The sequence below is a fragment of the Rhinopithecus roxellana genome, chromosome 9 (genome assembly GCF_007565055.1).
Source record: "Rhinopithecus roxellana isolate Shanxi Qingling chromosome 9, ASM756505v1, whole genome shotgun sequence".
NCBI classification, from domain to species: Eukaryota; Metazoa; Chordata; class Mammalia; order Primates; family Cercopithecidae; genus Rhinopithecus; species Rhinopithecus roxellana.
Window position 1 is genome coordinate 47179659 of NC_044557.1, and position 14028 is coordinate 47193686.

A 14028-nucleotide genomic window follows, 5' to 3' on the forward strand; every position below is an offset into this window, starting at 1 on the left:
CAGAGACCCAGCCATTGCATTCCAACCTGGGCGATAGAGCAACACTCCTTCTCAAAAAAGTATAAAATAAAATAAAATTAAATAAAACAAAATAAAACAAAACAAAATAAAATAAAATAAAACAAAATAAAATAAACAAAAATTAGCTGGGCGTGGTGGCAACTGCCTGTAATCCCAGCTACTTGGGAGTCTAAGGCAGAAGAATTACTTGAACCCCAGAGGCGGAGGTTGCAGTGAACCAAGATTGTGCCACTGCACTCCAGCCTGGGTGACAGAGCGCGACTCGTCTCAAAAATTAAATACATAAATAAATAAATAGAAATAAATTACATATCACTTGTAAGACATTTTTGTTCAATAGCCAAAGTATGTATTTGTTATCAATTTTATATATGCATATATATCTGTCCTATTCTACTAAAATCATGTCCACTACACAACATAACAGCTAAACACAAATTAAAATGAAAATGGATTTTAATAAAAAGGAGTTATAATTTACTTCCCATAAGTAAGAGTATCACCTCTCTTATCCTCTAAAGTAAAGGTTCTTAAAATGTGGCTCAGCATCAGCTGCACCTGGAAACTTGTTAGAAATACATGTTTTCAGGTCCCATTACAGGTCTCTTAAATCAGAATCATGGAGTGTGCAGCCAGCAATCTGTGTTTTAACAAGCCATCCAGGCCAGGCGCGGTGACTCATGCCTGTTATCCCAGCTCTTAGGAGGGCAGAGGTGGGAGGACAGCTTGAGGTCAGGATCTCGAGAACTGCCTGGGCAATATAGGGAGACCCCATTCTCCACACAAGGGAAACAAAGACAAAAAAAAAAAAAAAAAGAAAGAAAGAAATATTAAGGGTAACAAGCCATCCATATATGATGGCTACTAAACTCTGAAAACGACTGATTTATACTCTCATATCTCCATACCCCAGAGATTGCTTTTGTTCTCCTGCAATCAAAATAGATAATAAAAAAGATAATGAATTCAACCAGCTCCTGCAGCACTACCACCCTATTTCAAATCATCTTCGTCTGTTCCTTAAACTAAACCTATAAACAGGTTCCCCACCTACACCCATTCTCTACACAGTTGCCACAACGATCTTGTCAAAACAGAATTTAGATTTTCTCCGTTTTGGTGGATTCCTCTCATACTTAAAATAAATTCCTATAGAAGCATGTTATGGCTGTTCCTTACAACCCTTTCTCATTTCTGACCACTCTCCTGTTCCCTATGCCTGAAATGCTTGTCTGAAAGATATCTTCATGACTTTACTTCTTTATCGTATTTGTAACCTTACTCAAATTCCCCTTGCATTTAATGATCATGCTCTAAAATAGCAGACACTCTCACCCTCTGAAGAGCTCTCTATATTGTCTCCCTTCTTAACTTTGATATAGTATTATCATTACCTAGAATTCTATGTCCATTTGTTTATTTTTCTTCTTGTCTCTACTGGAATGTTAGCTTCATGAGAGTAGAGACGTGCTGTTTGTTTTTCCTTGTATCCTCAGTATCTCTGCAGAACACATGGTAGATTCTCAATAAATATATGTTGAATAAATAAATATATGAATGGAAAATAATATGCTGTTTAGTGTTTGTATGCCTGTTCATATCTTGCATTGCCTGTGAAATCAAACTCCTAAACGTACTAATATAAACAAATAAATGATATCTCTAGTTCTAAGGATACAGGTAATAATAGCTAACATGCAGATTGCTAGATTGCTTACTATAGGCCGGCTCTGTTTTATAATTTTGTATATATTAATTCATTTAATCCCTACAACTCTACAATCCAGGCAATATTTACATTACTATTTTAAAGATGATGAAAGAGCCACAGAAAGATTGAATAATCTACATGGAAACTGAACAACCTGCTCCTGAATGACTACTGGGGAAAAAAAAAAAAAAAAAAAAAAAAGATTGAATAATCTGTCCATGGTCATACAGTCATTTAGTGATGGAACTGAAATTCAAACTTTGGCAGGTCATGTCCTTAACTACTATATAGGACTGTCTTTTTCTAAAATGACAGCAGAGTTTAATAAGACTATTTGGAAATTTGTTCAATAATCAGAAGAAGCTTTAAAGCAGTCAGAAGTTCTAGCAAGTCTGTGAATTTTGCAGTATTTAAAGAACCAGAAATATCCCCTGTTTAGTCCCAAGAGCTGTGCTTTATAGTCCATCTGTGTGTGAGATAATTATTATCAAATAAAGACATCTTGAGAACACCTAGTATTCAGATCTTGGTTTCTAATACTATTCTCCAATAAAACATGTAGGGATTCTTAAAGAAATGGTTAATGCTAGGATTAGTACAAGAAACATACTAAGCCTGGAACATCACATAGTGCCAGCAGCTAAGAAAGAGCTAGCACACACTTGAACATGCAGGTGAGCGCGCACACACACACACACACACACACACACACAAACACACACACGTTATGTTAAGATATGTTAAAGGGATAGAGGAGCCAATTGAAAGAGCTTGCAATGACCAAAGGTTGAACAATTTGAGCAAAAAAAGTGTATTGAATTGCACCCAAAAGTATAAAATATTAAGTACATATTGATATAACCAAATGATTAAATGAGTAAATAAATAGGTGATAACAGTATGTATGTATATCAAATCTTCCATGCAATTTTTAAATAATTTATGGGCCACTGCTATGAAGGAGGAGGAGAGTTAATCTCTGTTTCTTTGGTGTGCATTGCACATATTGTCTTTCTTCCAAAATGTATAATGGCAGTTTTAGAAAGCATTACATATTCAATACCGATTAGTGTTCTATAAATTGCCTTTGTTGGATTTCACCTTTCTGTTATACTATTTGTTTTGAAAGCATATTAGTAGGTAGATTGTATTATTCTAAATTTAATTTCAGGACAGTGAAGATAGAATTTCTGAAATACATACCTTTAAAAAATGGCATGTTAGCATTATTAGAGTTGAAAATTAATGTTCTCCAAAAAATGAACTCATATGACTAGATTCTGGAGACAGTTTGGGATGGGAGAGGAATTCATGAACAAGGCCAGACTTTCAGGTTCTGCTGCAACCAATGTCAGACTGCAACAAAATATTAAGTTTTCCTGAATCTATCAGTGATGATTAACAAATGAAAATAAAATTCTAAGTGTCAGAAGGAAAGATTCCAACTACCGTGATAGACAGATGTACAAATAATTTTATAGAAAAGATGCAATAATTGCTAAGAGTTTATCTGAATGTACATCAAAAGGTAAAAGGGCTTTTCAAGGTTGCAGTCTTCTATTCATTTTCTGAGCTAGGTTAAACTCCTTCAGCAGTGCAATCTCCTTTCCCAGCACCCCCCTGCCCACCAAAATTGGAGAATGTGATGTATCAAAAAACCCTATCTAAAAATTAAGTAGAAATGTTAAAGCAGAAAGTGGCTAGAAAAAGAGTGAGTGTGGCAATTAAATTAAAGTGAAAATAGTACAGCTCATCAAGCATTGAATCTCTTTAAACTTTATACTTATATCTATATTGCCTATGCATAAGTATGTGAAATACTCAAGATAAAATAAGAAGTGCAGATATTTCTCAGGCCACCCAGCTATACAATTTAGAAACATTATGATTCACATCAAATGTATTTTAAACTGCTTGACTGCTTTTCTTTTGCTTGGATTTATTTAAATCTAATCTCATCTAAACAATATTCTGTAGGTTTTTAGTGTTTCATCAATATAACTTGATTTAGATCTCACTGCAGTAATTGCCAGTTCCATGCACACATAATATTTTATTTCTTTCCTTTCACGGCATACATTTGATACTTGTTGCAGTCGAAATTACAATCATTAACATGGTCTTCATTTTTTTAATTATTTAGTCACAGTGTTATTAAATTATTCTAAGAGCTTGAAAGAGCTTCTGCTATGAAAATAGACTTCTGTACTATTGATTTCCTCTGTATCTTAAAATCAACAAGCATAATAATCTCAGTTTCAGGTGGCATATAATCTTTTTTTTTCTAATTGCAGTTTAATCTTATATATTTTGACCTCATAAAAAATCCTTTTCAAATAGATCATGATTTTTTTCAAATCACAATATTTTAAAACCCATATATGCCCATCAAATGTGTATTTCCTTTGGGGATAATTTTTAAAACCATAATTAATTTGAAATGCATGATGAAATTTTAAATGTCATGTGTCCTCAATTTTATTTCATTTTTTGTTTGAGACAGGGTCTTACCTTGTCACCCAGGCTGGAATACAGTGGCACAATCTCAGCTCACTGCAACCTCCACCTCCTGGGTTCAAGAGATTCTTCTGCCTTAGCCTCCCAAGTAGTTGAGACTACAGGTACGTACTACCATACCTGGCTAATTTTTTTATTTTATGTAGAAATGGGTTTCACCATGGTACCCGAACTGGTCTCGACCTCCTGAGCTCAAGCAGTGTGCCAGCTTCAGCCTCTCAAAGTGCTAAGGTTACAGGTGTGAACCATTGCTCCCTGCTAAATTTTAATTATTGGGATTTTAAAAAGCATTTATTTAAAAATTATAGTTTGTTAATCTTCATGTAAAAAATCACCTACTCTGAAAGGAATAGGTGAGAAGGAAAAAGAGAAAGGAAAGATAGGTCTCTAAATTCATAGTTTGTAGATAAGAAACAGTGAGAGAGAGAGAGAGAGAGAGAGAGAGAGAGAGAGAAGCACCATAGTAATTTCATTAAAATATTATAAAGGAGTCTAAACTTACCTTTGCAAAAATCACAACTACCTTAAAAATGTTGGGTTACTGTGAAAACTGCCATAAGTCCTCTCAAAAGTCCTTTCTGAGATATTTGTAAGGCTATCATAGCAATGAGATATTATTATTATTATATAATGTCTTTGTTAAATATATTTTGTTTGACCAAGAGACACAAGTACTTGTGTGTAAGTAGAAACAAACTTACTCAATTTTCTATGAAGGGGAATTTTCTGTAACAGGGAACTATCTTAGATCTCAACAATTTAAAAGTTTCATTATTTGAGAATGACACATATAGATACTGTTCAGAGATGAATTTTAAGATTAACGATAGCCAATTGAACAATTTTCAGAAGTTTGGTGGTTCTCATATTTGGGTACTTTAGCAATATGAGAGACGATCTATTTGTTGATGATCCTTTTACTATTGATTTAAGCTCATCTATTAAAAATATTAGTAAATGGATTTTCAAGAAATCAATTTTATATGAAATTTTATAAGATTTCTAAGAGAATAAAGTTGATATTGATAAAAATATTCAAATATACTGGAGACTAGTATCAATGACTATATTATATCTGTGAATAAAATATGATTAAGGAGCTAACCAATATTGCCAATATTCACAATATTGGTGAAAATATTATCATTTTAAAAAATAATCACAGACATTGATTCAGTTTCCAAGTTTTTACTGAAATTTAATAATTTCTAGTTCCTTTTCAACAAAATATTCAAATGCTATATTCATTTAAAGCAATCCCTCAAATAATGAGGTAAGGATAGCTCAGATTCATTAAAATCTACTATGGTATAGATGAGAAGTTGTAATTGGATATGGTTAGTGATCGAAGTGTTCACAAAACAAGATTGAATTACTAATTAACAAATAACAATTATTGGATTTCTTGAATTCATTAAACAAATTAAAATATGAATGCGGATATCCAAAACTATAATTTGAATAGCTAAACTTACTATCTTTCCCTCAATATCTAATATAATTACTGTTTTCTGTTTTCACTCTGTATTTCCAATCCCTCACTCAAAACTAGGACTCATTGACTGTTATCTTTGTCTCAAAGTAAAGTAGAAGTGGACATCAGAACAATAACATAAGGAGACTCTATTGGCTCTGCCTTGAAAATTTATAAGAATTATATCATGGTAAAATATTTTTCTGTTCCATTATTCCATATTCTTTCCTTTTCTTACTATTATTATATTTTAAGTTTTAGGGTACATGTGCATAACGTGCAGGTTTGTTGCATATGTATAAATGTGCCATGTTGGTGTACTGCACCCATTAACTCATCATTTACATTAGGTATATCTCCTAATGCAATCCTTCCTCCCTTTCCTCGCCCCACAACAGGCCCTGGTGTGTGATGTTCCCCACCCTGTGTCCAAGTGTTCTCATTGTTAATTCCCGCCTATGAGTGAAAACATGCAGTGTTTGGTTTTCTGTTCTTGCGATAGTTTGCTCAGAATGATGGTTTCCAGCTTCATCCATGTTCCTACAAAGGACATGAACTCATCCTTTTTATGGCTATATAGTATTCCATGGTGTATATGTGCCACATTTTCTTAATCCAGTCTATCATTGATGGACATTTGGGTTGATTCCAAGTCTTTGCTATTGTGAATAGTGCCGCAATAAACATACATGTGCATGTGTCTTTATAGCAGCATGATTTATAATCCTTTGGGCATATACCCAGCAATGGGATGGCTGTGTCAAATGGCGTTTCTAGTTCTAGATCCTTAAGGAATCACCACACTGTTTTCCACAATGGTTGAACTAGTTTACAATCCCACCAGCAGTGTAAAAGTGTTCCTATTTCTCCACATCCTCTCCAGCACCTGTTGTTTCCTGACTTTTCAATGATCATCATTCTAACTGGTGTGAGATGGTATCTCATTGTGGTTTTGATTTGTATTTCTCTGACGGCGCATGATGATGAGCATTTTTTCATGTGTCTGTGGGATGCATAAATGTCTTCTTTCGAGAAATGTCTGTTCATATCCTTTGCCTTTGTCATATCCTTTGTTCATATCCTATCCTTTGTTCATATCCACTTTTTGATGGGGTTGTTTCATTTTTTCTTGTAAATGTGTTTAAGTTCTTTGTAGATTCTGGATATTAGCCCTTTGTCAGATGGGTAGATTGCAAAAATTTTCTCCCATTCTGTAGGTTGCGTGATCATTCTAGTGGTAGTTTCTTTTGCTGTGCAGAAGCTCTTTAGTTTAATTAGATCCCATTTGTGAATTTTGGCTTTTGTTGTCACTGCTTTGGTGTTTTATTCATGAAGTCCTTGCCCATGCCTATGTCCTGAATGGTATTGGCTAGGTTTTCTTCTAGGGTATTTATGGTTTTAGGTCTGACATTTAAACCTTTAATCCATCTTGAATTAATTTTTGTATAAGGTGTAAGGAAGTGATCCAGTTTCAGCTTTCTATATATGGCTAGCCAGTTTTCCCAGCACCAATTATTAAACAGGGAATCCTTTCCCCATTTCTTGTTTTTGTCAGGTTTGTCAAAGATCAGATGGTTGTAGATGTGTGGGATTATTTCTGAGGGTTCTGTTCTGTTCCATTGGTCTATATATCTGTTTTGGTACAAGTACCATGCTGTTTTGGTTACTCTAGCCTTGTAGTATAGTTTGAAGTCAGGTAGTGTGATGCCTCCAGCTTTGTTCTTTTGGCTTAGGATTGTCTTAGCAATGCGGGGTCTTTTTTCGTTCCATATGAACTTTAAAGTATTTTTTTCCAATTCTTTGAAGTAGTTTTTTCCAATTTTGTAAATAAAGTCATTCATTGGTAGCTTAATGGGGATGGCATTGAATCTATAAATTACCTTGGGCAGTTTGGCCATTTTCACGATATAGATTCTTTCTATCCATGAGCATGGAATATTCTTCCATTTGTTTATTTGGTTGAGCAGTGGTTTGTAATTCTCCTTGAAGAGGTCCTTCATACCCCTTGTAAGTTGGATTCCTAGGTAGGTTATTATATTTGAAGCAATTGTGAATGTGAGTTCACTCATGACTTGGCTCTCTATTAGCCTGTTATTGGGGTATAGGAATGCTTGCGATTTTTGCACATTGAATTTGTATCTTGAGACTTTGCTGAAGATGCTTATCAGCTTACGGAGATTTGGGGCTGAGACAATGAGGTTTTGTAAATAGACAATCGTCTCATCTGCAAACAGGGACAATTTGACTTCCTCTTTTCCTAATCAAATGCCCTTTATTTCTTTGTTCTGCCTGATTGCCCTGTCCAGAACTTTCAACACCATGGTGAATAGGATTGGTGAGAGAGGGCATCCCTGTCTTGTGCCACTTTTCAAAGGGAATGCTTCCAGCTTTTGCCCATTCAGTATGATATTGGCTGTGGGTTTGTCATAAATAGCTCTTATTATTTTGAGATACATCCTGTCAATACCTAATTTATTGAGAGTTTTTAGCATAAAGGACTATTGACTTTTATTGATTTGTGAATGTTGAACCAGCCTTGCATCCCAGGGGTGAAGCCCACTTGATTATGGTGGATAAGCTTTTCAATGTGCTGCTGGATTTGATTTGCCAGTATTTTATTGAGGATTTTTACATTGATGTTCATCAGGGATATTGGTCTAAAATTTCTTTTTTTGTTGTGTCTCTACCAGGCTTTGGTATCAGGATGATGAAGGCCTCATAAAATGAGTTAGGGGGGATTTCCTCTTTTTCTATTGATTGGAATAGTTTCAGAAGGAATGGTACCGGCTCCTCCTTGTACCTCTGGTAGAATTCGGCTGTGAATCTGTCTGGTGCTGGACTTTTTTAAGTTGGTAGGCTCTTAATTATTCCCTCAATTTCAGAGCCTGTTATTGGTCTATTCAAGGATTCAACTTCTTCCTGGTTTAGTCTTGGGAGGGTGTATGCATCCAGGAATTGATCCATTTCTTCTAGATTTTCTAGTTGATTTGTGTAGAGGTGTTTATAGTATTCTCTGATGGTAGTTTGTATCTCTGTGGGATCATTGGTGATATCCCTTTATCATTTTTTATTGCATTTATTTGATTCTTCCCTCTTTTCTTCTTTATTAGTGTTGCTACCGGTCTATCAATTTTGCTGTTCGTTTCATAAAACCAGCTCCTGGATTAATTGATTTTTTGAAGGGTTTTTTGTGTCTCTATCTCCCTTCAGTTCTGCTCTGATCTTAGTTATTTCTTGCCTTCTGCTAGGTTTTGAATGTGTTTGCTCTTGCTTCTCTAGTTTTTTTAACTGTGATGTTAGGATGTCAATTTTAGATCTTTTCTGCTTTCTCTTGTGGGCATTTAGTGCTATAAATTTCCCTCCACACACTGCTTTAAATGTGTCCCAGAGATTCTGGTATGTTTTGTCTTTATTCTCATTGGTTTCAAAGAACATCTTTATTTCTGCCTTCATTTAATTATGTACCCAGTAGTCATTCAGGAGCAGGTTGCTCAGTCTCCATGTAGTTGAGCAGTTCTGAGTGAGTTTCTTAATCCTGAGTTCTAGTTTGATTGCCCTGTGGTTTGAGAGACAGTTTATTATAATTTCTGTTCTTTTACATTTGCTGAGGAGTGCTTTACTTCCAACTTTGTGGTCATTTTTGGAGTAAGTGCGATGTGGTGCTGAGAAGAATGTATGTTTTGTGGATTTGGAGTGGAGAGTTCTGTAGATGTCTATTATGTCCATTTGGTGCAGAGCTGAGTTCAATTTCTGGATATCTTTGTTAACTTTCTGTCTCGTGGATCTGTCTAATGTTGATATTGGGATGTTAAAGTCTCCCATTTCTATTCAGTGGGAGTCTAAGTCTCTTTGTAGGTATCTAAGGACTTGCTTTATGAATCTGGGTGCTCCTGTATTGGATGCATATATATTTAGGATAATTAGGTCTTGTTGAATTGATCCCCTTACCATTATGTAATGGCCTTCTTTGTCTCTTCTGATCTTTGTTGGTTTAAAGTCTGTTTTATCAGAGACTAGGATTGCAACCCCTTCTTTTTTGTTTGTTTGTTTTCCATTTGCTTGGTAGATATTCCTCCATGCCTTTATTCTGAGCCTATGTGTGTCTCTGCATGTGAGATGGGTCTCCTGAATACAGCACACTGATGGGTCTTGAGTCTCTATCCAATTTGCCAGTCTATGTCTTTTAATTGGAGTATTTAGTTCATTTACATTTAAGATTAATATTGCTTTGTGTGAATTTGATCCTGTCCTTATGATGTTAGCTGGCTGTTTTGCTCATTAGTTTATGCAGTTTCTTCCTAGCATTGATGGTCTTTACAATTTAGCATGCTTTTGCAGTGGCTGGTACCAGTTGTTCCTTTCCATGTTTAGTGCTTCCTTCAGGAACTCTTGTAAACAGGACTGCTAGTGACAAAATCTCTCAGCATTTGCTTATCTGTAAAGGATTTTATTTCTCCTTCACTTTTGAAGCTTAGTTTGGCTGGATATGAAATTCTGGGCTGAAAATTCTTTTCTTTAAGAATGTTGAATATTGGCCCCCACTCTCTTCTGGCTTGTAGAGTTTCTGCCAAGAGATCCGCTGTTAGTCTGATGGGCTTCCCTTTGTGGGTAACCTGACCTTTCTCTCTGGCTGCCCTTAACATTTTTTCCTTCATTTAAACTTTGGTGAATCTGACGATTATATGTCTTGGAGTTGCCCTTCTTGAGGAGTATCTTTGTGGCATTCTCTGTATTTCCTGAATTTGAATGTTGGCCTGTCTTGCTAGGTTGGGGAAGTTCTCCTGGGTAATATCCTGAAGAGTGTTTTCCAGCTTGCTTCCATTCTCCCTGTCACTTTCGTGTACACCAATCAGATGTAGATTTGGTCTTTTCACATAGTCCCATATTTCTTGGAGTCTTTGTTCATTTCTTTTTACTCTTTTTTCTCTGAAATTCTCTTCTCATTTCATTTCATTCATTTGATCTTCAATCACTGACACCCTTTCTTCCAGTTGTTTGAATTGGCTACTGAAACATGTGCATGCCTCATGTAGTTCTCATGCCATTGTTTTCAGCTCCATCAGGTCATTTAAGGTCTTCTTTACACTGTTTATGCTAGTTAGCCATTCGTCTAATCTTTTTTCAAGGTTTTTAGCTTCCTTGCGGTTGGTTCAAACATCCTCCTTTAGCTTGGAGAAGTTTGTTATTACCAATCTTCTGAGGCCTTTTTCTCTCAACTCATCAAAGTCATTCTCCATTCAGCTTTGTTCTGCTGCTGGTGAAGAGCTGCATTCCTTTGGAGGAGAAGAGGTGCTCTGATTTTTAGAATTTTCAGCTTTTCTGCTCTGGTTTCTCCCTATCTTTGTGGTTTTATCTACTTTTGGTCTTTGATGATGATGACATACAGTTGGGGTTTTGGTGTGGAGGTCCTTTCTGTTTGTTAGTTTTTCTTCTAACAGTCAGGACCCTCAGCTGCAGGTCTGTTGGAGTTTGCTGGAGGTCCACTCCAGACCCTGTTTGCCTGAGTATCACCAGTGGAGGCTGCAGAACCGCAAATATTGCAGAATGGCAAATGATGCTGCCTGATTGTTCCTCTGGAAACTTCATCTCAGAGGGGCACCAGGCCGTATGAGGTGTCAGTTGGCCCCTACTGGGAAGTGTCTCCCAGTTAGGCTACTCAGAGGTCAGGGACCCACTTGAAGAGGCAGTCTGTCCATTCTCAGAGCTCAAAATCCTGACTGGGAGAACCACTACGCTCTTCAAAGCTGTTAGACAAGGACACTTAAGTCTTCAGAAGTTTCTGCTGCCTTTTGTTCAGCTATGCCCTGCCCCCAGAGGAGAAGTCTACAGAGGCAGGCTGGCCTCCTTGAGCTGTGGTAGGCTCCACCCAGTTGGAGCTTCCTGGCCGCTTTGTTTACCTACTCAAGCCTCAGCAATGGTGGGCACTTCTCCCCAAGCCTTGCTGCCACCTTACAGTTCCATCTCAGACTGCTGTGCTAGCAGTGAGCAAGGCTCCGTGGGTGTGGGACCCTGCAAGCCAGGCATGGGATATAATCTCCTGGTGTGTGGTTTGCTAAGACTGTCGGAAAAGCACAGTATTAGGGTTAGAGTAACTCGATTTTCCAGATGCCCTCTGTCATGGCTTCCCTTGGCTAGGAAAGGGAATTCCCTGACCCCTTGTGCTTCCCGCGTGAGGCAATGCCCTGCCCTGCTTTGACTCACAGTCCATTGGCTACACCCACTCTCCTGAACCCACTGTACAACAAGCCCCAGTGATATCAACAGTACCTCAGTTGGAAATGCAGAAATCACCTGTCTTCTGCATCACTAATGCTGAGAGCTGTAGACTGGAGCTGTTCCTATTCAGCCATCTTGGAATCTCCTGTTCCGTATTCTTTCTTCATTATAATCTCTATAGAGTGTTTGCCTAGGGACATATAACCATTATTTTCTCTTCTTCCCCAATCTATTTTTACTTTTTCTTTGACTTTTTATAACATTTTCAGTAAGTATTTATTTTTGTTTATATTGTCACTATTTTTACATATACTTCAGTGATTTATTTCCACTTCTTTCATAAACTTTTCTAGCTTACATTTTATCTACTTTTGTCTCAAAATCTCCTTTGTTCTTATATTTCTATTCTGTGCTACTGTTTTATATGAGCAATAATCTTGATATATACACAGTGATATTTAATTTGTGATATTTGTGTTCATTATTTGTATATGTTCTGTGGCAAAAATGAGCAAACTATTTCCTGGAAAACAAATCACTTCCAATGCTTGTAATTGTACAGCCATGAGATAAGAAGACATTTTACATTTTTAAATGGTTTTAAAAAGCTCAAAGGAATAGCTTTTTATGATATGTGAAAATTTTACAAAAATCAATTTAGTTTCCACAAATAAAGCTTCATTAAAACAAGCCATGCTTCATTTACGTATAGTTTATGACTAATTTTACACTACATTGGCAGATTTGAATAGTTGCAACAGAGATGATATGACCAACAAAGTTACATTATTTACCATCTGGTCCATCAGACAGAAAAACATGTCAAGCCCTGTTCTATGTCAGCTCACTCTTCCTTCCTATTTACTTTCTTTCTCCTTCCTTCTTTCCTTCCTTCCTTCTTTCCTTCCATCTTTCCTTCCTTCCCTCTTTCCCTCCTTCCTTCCTTCCTTCCTTCTCTCTTTCCTTTTTTTCTTCCTTCTACATTCTACTTGTCATTTATTTACTTTTCCCATTGCTGTACTTCTTTTTGAGTGTTGATTCTTTTACAATGTTGGCATGATTAAGTGTAATTAGCCAATGAAAACAGAAAATTGTGTGAGTGTTCATATCATCATTTATCTTTTCTGTTCAATACCATATAGCAATCATTACAATACTTTCTACAAATAATCAGTGCCTAAATTTCCCTTGGTCCCTGTCACTGCCTCCACTGCATTACAGAACTAGTCAATCCAGGGGAGCACAGGTGAATAGTGCATTACCCACACCACTGAAATATTGGTGCAATTCCTTCTATTGCATATTTCATCTGTGTAATGTACATTATGTTGGAGCTTTCTGAGATTATCAACCACAGGCATTTTTTTCTCCTATTCTTTTGTTTAGCAATCTCTGATTTTCACAACTTATTTTTTGTTTTTTGTCATTTGGTGTTTCAAATTTCTTCAGATTCCATCACCTATAAAGTTTTCATGTTTATTTTTTCATTCTTGCTGCTTGTAGAGATCTGAAAGCCCAAGAATGAAACATCACCTTTACAATACTATTGTCTTGGGGTCTTTCACGTGTCACTTTTCCAGCCAGGAACCTCTGTGGCCAGTGACGCCTTTGCCTGAGTCTTGGTAGGGACTGCTGGGCTCGTTCTGCTTACTCGACCTTGCAGGCTGTGCTCAGCTTGCGCTACTGGCCAAAATCCCATGCCTGCTAAGGGCAAGCCTGGTGTGGACTGTGAGGGGTGTGTGAGCGAGTAAGCACAGGGTCCAGCCACTGTGCACAGCCAGGCATGGCAGCAGCTGTGGTAAGGCAAGCAGCTCCAGGCACCAGTACAGGTGCTGGCTCCATGCAAACCTGTAGCTGGATCAGATGAATGGCAAGTGGCTTCTGCTGTGGGCACCCTCATCTGGATGAGCGGAATGCAGTAGTTCCTGGAAACTTAGAGATTCCAGAATCTGCAGAGCCCCAAAGAGGCTGTCAAACATGGTTCAGGAAGTCTTTAGGTGTGTGCTCCCTGAAGGGTCACAGCTCTTCTCTCCCTATTGCCCACAATGTGGCAAGATGGGGAGTGTGTTTCAGCCCTGTTTGTGTTACA